This window comes from Eretmochelys imbricata, chromosome 3 (genome assembly GCF_965152235.1).
Source record: "Eretmochelys imbricata isolate rEreImb1 chromosome 3, rEreImb1.hap1, whole genome shotgun sequence".
NCBI lineage: Eukaryota > Metazoa > Chordata > Testudines > Cheloniidae > Eretmochelys > Eretmochelys imbricata.
In genome coordinates, this window is record NC_135574.1 from 162,350,369 (window position 1) to 162,356,368 (window position 6,000).

Genomic DNA, 6,000 nt, shown 5'->3' on the forward strand with positions numbered 1-6,000 from the left:
GTAGTCCAATCCTTTTTAAACACAAAATCATAAATTCAGGCTGCAAGCCATTCCCCAAAAAGGACATTTTGTTAAGAAAAGAACCCCTGTAATATAAATCATATATAAAGGCACATACTGGGTCATATCTGATTTAATATTTCTTTATAAATACTGCTAATATAATTAAATATATTTTTACTACATCCATTTATCTAAGAGTCCAGTTTGCTTTAAGGAAGATGAAGCATAAATCCCTTTTAAGAGAAGGAAGAGCTTCCCCAACAGTAAAACTTTGAGCTGATTAGATACCCCCATGATTATGGACTTGAAAAAATCACAGACAGATGAGTTCTGAAGGAAATGTTATCCAGGCTCATGGCTGGAATGATGGTTACTATCACATTATGCCTTCAAGCTGTAGGAGGGGGAGAAGTTAAAACAGAGGAAATGAGAAGATCCTCTCCGTCAAAACGGTGAAGGATACCCACTAGCCCCAGAGGGAAATAGTATTTAAACAGTTAAACATTTCTGGTTAAGTTAAGAAAGCATTCTGCCTTTCTTCCATCATGCATATTTCAGTAATCATGAATCATAATATTGTGGAACTATAAATCTGGCATTCCTTCTCTAGGTACCGAGTACCCGTATATGTGTGTTTACATGGCACTCCCAACTTGTCAAAGGTTCTCAAATGTTTTCCTACACTTCAGCTCAGTGACAGCACAATTGGTGAATTAAAAAGCAGACTATAACTAGCAATGGCATGTGTAATATTTTTTTGTGATTGCCCGCTATTAAAATAGGATCTTAAGAAAGCACGACAACACTAACAATCATAATTACCAATTTGGTTAGACACACTACAAATGTTGGACTGGAAAGAGAGATCATTTCCAGGTGCAAAAGGGAATTGCTTGTCTCACTTCATCGGATTGTCAGGCAACTCGGGTGAAGAAAATTGAGATTACACGTGCTTCAAAAATGCTGCAACCAAAACGAGAGGCCAGGAGAGGATTTCTAAAATAATATTAAGTCCAAATGCCCCTGCAAATCTACATTTTCTAACTGTTGTGAGAAGATGGCAATGGCAAGCACTCATGGCTATGTTGAGTCTTTTGCTCTTTACACAACCAGAGTAACAGGAAGGAACCACGGGGCACAATGGGGTCTAAATACCATGGTTACTAACATGCAAGGCCCAGCTACATATACACACTGCTGTTCTGGCAGGGCTAATGTGGCTTCTGAAACACAACACAGTGAGGGCCACTAGAGGGCTCACAAACTATTTAAAGGGATACTACTCAACTTGGATACTCTGTAAGCTATTACAAGACTTGTGCATGGGACTATTATTTTACCATGGCAGTTCCTAGGGAAAGAGTGGAGATGGTGAAAAATGCAAAAGCAAGGGAAATATAAAAACATAATTAAAGGGACACAAGGATGTAGTAACAGAGTGAAAGTTCTCAGTATTATTATTAATATTATTATTATTCATAATGCCATTTATTTAGATTTATAGACTAATACAAATGTACGTAAGTGCCTATAACAACTCTCACTGTCCTAATGCTCTCTCAGATTCAAGATACCTCATAATTCTAGTAAGTAGAATTTTCCTCCCAGTTGCTTTAAGTTAATTTCTTACCATGATTAGGTGCTGCGTAGTGATTCCTTCACAGTTGTCTAGGGACATATTTGCCTAAACAAAAGAGGTAGCGTGGTCTATTGGATAGGGCTCTGGACTAGGTGTCAGGAGATCTGGATTCTATTCACTGACTCACTGGGCACGCCATTTCTTTTCTTTGTGCCTCTGATTCCCCTGCTACCCTTTGTCTTGTCTCTTTCGAATGTATACGCTTTGGGACAAGGAATGTCTCATGTTATGTGTTTGTACAGTTCCAAGTTCAGTGGGACCCCTTGGCACTACTATGATTAGGGCCCCCACCAAATTCATGCTGTGAAAAACATGTCACGGATTGTGAAATCTAAATAGTGGAGGAAACGGGGAGGGGCAGGGCTGGGGGCATCCCAGCCGGGGGATCCTACCATACATGAGGCTCCAGTCCAGGCCTACTACAGGAAGCTCCACCGTAAGCGCCGACTCTGTGGATGTTCCAGCGCTGGAGCACTCACAGAGAAAAATTAGCAGGTGCTTAGCACCCACCGGCAGCCAAGCTCACCCCTCTTCCCCCAGCCCTCTCAGATCCTCTCCCCTGCTGGCGGCCCTGCTGATCACTCCTCCCCCTCCCTCCCAGCACCTCCTGCCCGCCGTGAACAGCTGTTTCGCAGCATGCAGTTCAGCTCCAGGAGGGAGGGGCGGAGTGGGGACGGGGCGAGATCGAGTGAGGGGGTGGAAAGAGGCGGGGAAGAGGTGGGGCGGGGATTTGGGAGAAGGGGTGGAGTGGGGGTGGGAGTGGGAGTAGGGGTGGGGCCTGGGGCAGGGGGGAGGCAAGCACCCCCCCTCCCCGGGTAGAGAGGAAGTCAGCGCCTATGAGCTCTGCAGCTGCTGCCTTCAGAGCCCAGCTCTGAAGGCAGCACAGAAGTGAGGGTGGCAATCCCTCGACCCCCATAGAACAGCTTTGCGACTCCCCATGACCCCCTTTTGGGTCGGGACCCCCACAGTTACAACACCATGAAACACCATGTAAACATCTGAAACCATGACATTGACTAATTAAAAAACCCTAGGGCCATGAAATTGACCAACATGGACCGTGAATTTGGTAGGACCCTAACCATAATACAAGCAAAAAAATTATAATAAACCTGTGAGGCTCATAACTCCCTCTAAAAGTAGAAAGAGATAAGCTTAGCCTGAACTAGAGAATCACATGTTATAATCATGGCCCACTCACTGACCTCCTGTGATTGTCACAAGTTGAAACGGAGTTCCATCAACTAAAGATTTCTTATTAAGCTTAGCAGATGTAGTCGGGAGCAAGCCATTGAGATAACTGGGACTTTACCTATTCAGGGCTTTGTAGATGAGGAAGAAGACTCTTGAAATGGATCCTGACTTCAGCTGGCAGACAATGTGGAGTGTGGAACCCACTTGTAAGTGCTGAGTTCCTGCCACTCGGCTCTGCTTAGCTTCTTATTTTAAGGCAAAGTTGATCAGTGTCCGTGTATTTTATACATTAATACAATACAAAAACAACCTGTGGCAAGTTCCAGTGCCTCAAACAGCTGAAAGATTATCATGCTGTCAGATAATTGGATAATTATCGTTTTATTACTTAAGGCATCATGGTTTATGTAATGCAGTAAATCATATACAAACAAGATAAGTAAAATTAGACATCTACTGACAAACATACTTGGCACCAATTTCATTTTTAACTTATGGTGTTAGCTTTAATTTACAGTCATAAAGCCTAGGTTTCTTAGCCAGTATTTATACTTTGTCCAAAGTAAGTTACTTACTCTGTTGACAGAATAGATGGATATGCAAAAATATTCAGGGCAGACTACAGAATTTGTGCCCTATATTGTTGCAAGAATGTCTTAATCCACTTTCAACCCCTATTTCTTTAAACATCTGTCATACAAAAATCCCAAGCCAAAATTCCACACGTTGGAAATTCTTTGCTTGAAACACACTGAAAAATATGCCAGTTCCCACTGAAAATCATTCTAGACTTAGGAGCTTTTAAGTGAATTTGCCTACATGCCTGGCCTAAGTCTATTTCTAATTAAAATAAGTTGTGATATGAAGATTAGCTGACTTTCAGAAACTCCTTTCAGAGGGTTTCTAATGAAGAACCTACAGTGGAGTTTTATGTTCAGAAAACTGTGTCCTGGATCCAAATTAAATCCATTATCTTCAAACTCCTTGTAAAGATTTTCTGAATATGTATGGAAATATACATATGTATACATATACAAATATACGTATGTATGGATGTATTTTCATCAGAAGTCATCATAATATTGTAATGAGATGAGTCGTGTGTTTGTGCACCACTTTCCTCTACTGCATACAATTAGAATGGCTCCCCTTTGTGTCATAAGACCCATACTGCTAACAGCAAATGGAGACTTTCCTTCAATTCCAGTACTAGAGGCCTTAGTTTTTGGAGCAGGATAATCTGAATTCTTTCCCATGTGTAGCTGTGAAGTTGTTATGGTGGATAGCACAATGGCGACTGTGAAATTCCTGGGTACTCAGCGAGGACACTGTACCCTTACTCTTATGAAAAGAGTCATGATATGCTTAATCACCATTACTGATCAGGACCTAGGTTTTACATCTCATCCCCAGCACCTCTCGCAGTATAGCAGCCCCTAATACCATGCTGGCACTCATTCAACATTGACTCAGAGACACAAGTGCCACTTCATGAATCACCAACCAACAACTTCCTGCAGTATCTCCCTATAGGTCTCTCAGCCAAGTACTGAACCACCATGATCCACCTTGGGTAACTAGCAACTATGGCTGCAAGCCACATTATTCTGAACACTGTAGTTGCTACCAGCTTATTTTACGTAAGACAGCTGACATTCATCTACTGCTTTTGAATATGGACTTTTAATACCTTAAATAATTTAATGACATGTAGAATAATATGAGGCAGTCGGCTCTTATAACAAAATGTATATACGACCCAATTAGTAGGAAAAGTATGTAATTATTATTTTATTAACCACTAAGCTACTCAACCATTTTAAAAACTACTTTATAACTCATCAAGAAAGGGTTAATAGTGCAAAGCAATTCTTTATTAAATGTTATTTGGCTATTTCCCCCCTCATCTTTAGCTAGAATGCCAATCCCTTCAATTGTCTGGCAGATTCTAGACATAGGTCTCTGTGTATATTGTTTTGCACTCTTTAAATATTATAAATTAGCTGTTATGTGCTTAGGCCTTGCAAAAGAATCTATTTGAAAGACAGCCTGGCAACATGAAATGTGATTTGTGAAAAAAAGTTATGAATATTATGATTTTAAACCAGAGACTTCTGGCTTTTCTTTAAAGTCAGATAATCATAACTGACCTGATTGGAAGGATAAATACCATTTGCACTGTTAGTTTGTATGCAACATGCCACCCACTGAAATCAAAGAATGCTATTATACAAATTTATAAGCACAAATCTGAAGTTACATTACAGATTTAGGGTCCAATCTTTAAACTGTTACTTATGTGCAATCTATGCTTGTCTGAGAACCCCATTGGCTTAAATAGGACCAGTTGCATGAGTAAGTGTTGTTGGACAAGACCCGAATAAAACAGCCAAAGCATAGCAGTCTTGGACTGTCATGAATATTGAGCAATCTTCTCTTTACTGATTTCTGAGTGTTGTTCATGGACAATACATTATAACAACATATTATGTTGTGCCTTTCATACGCATCCTAGGGCAGACTGATTGTGCCATCATATTGGAGGATCTCAAGCCCATAACAAACTTTATGCATATGTACAGATCACATCACCCACCACTGAAATGCAACTGGAAATAGAGATGGTTAAAAAATGGGATGAAAATTTGCAATGGGATCTTGTAATAATCACAAAAAAGGTCAAGATCTTAATTTTACATCTCATCCAAGAGATACATTTCCCCTATTTATGCCATTTTGTTGCATGCTTTCAGTATACTCTTTCTGTGAGCACGTTATAGGAGATGAAGTGCTTATTGTATGATTCATGAAACAAAGTGATTTGTGAGTACACAAAGTGGAGACAAGATGGTGTCCTAAAGTCTGGAACTCTAGTGAATGAAAGAAAAATGGAATCCCCCTCTACCTACCATATGGATTCCTGCAGTTCCCTCAAGCTGTCCCACTGGCTAAAGATTAAAGATAACTACACGGAGGCTGTCTTTGCAGAGCTCATCTCAAATGTTGCTTACCTCTGGCTGCCAGAGATATAGCCATATCAGACATGGAGACAACAGTGTCCAGTTCACTGGCTCCCACAGAATTTCATATAATTCAGAGGTGTATAAGTCTGCATATCATTCTTTGTCTTGGAGGCACTGTGTGGCCTGTGAAGGCAGCAGGGA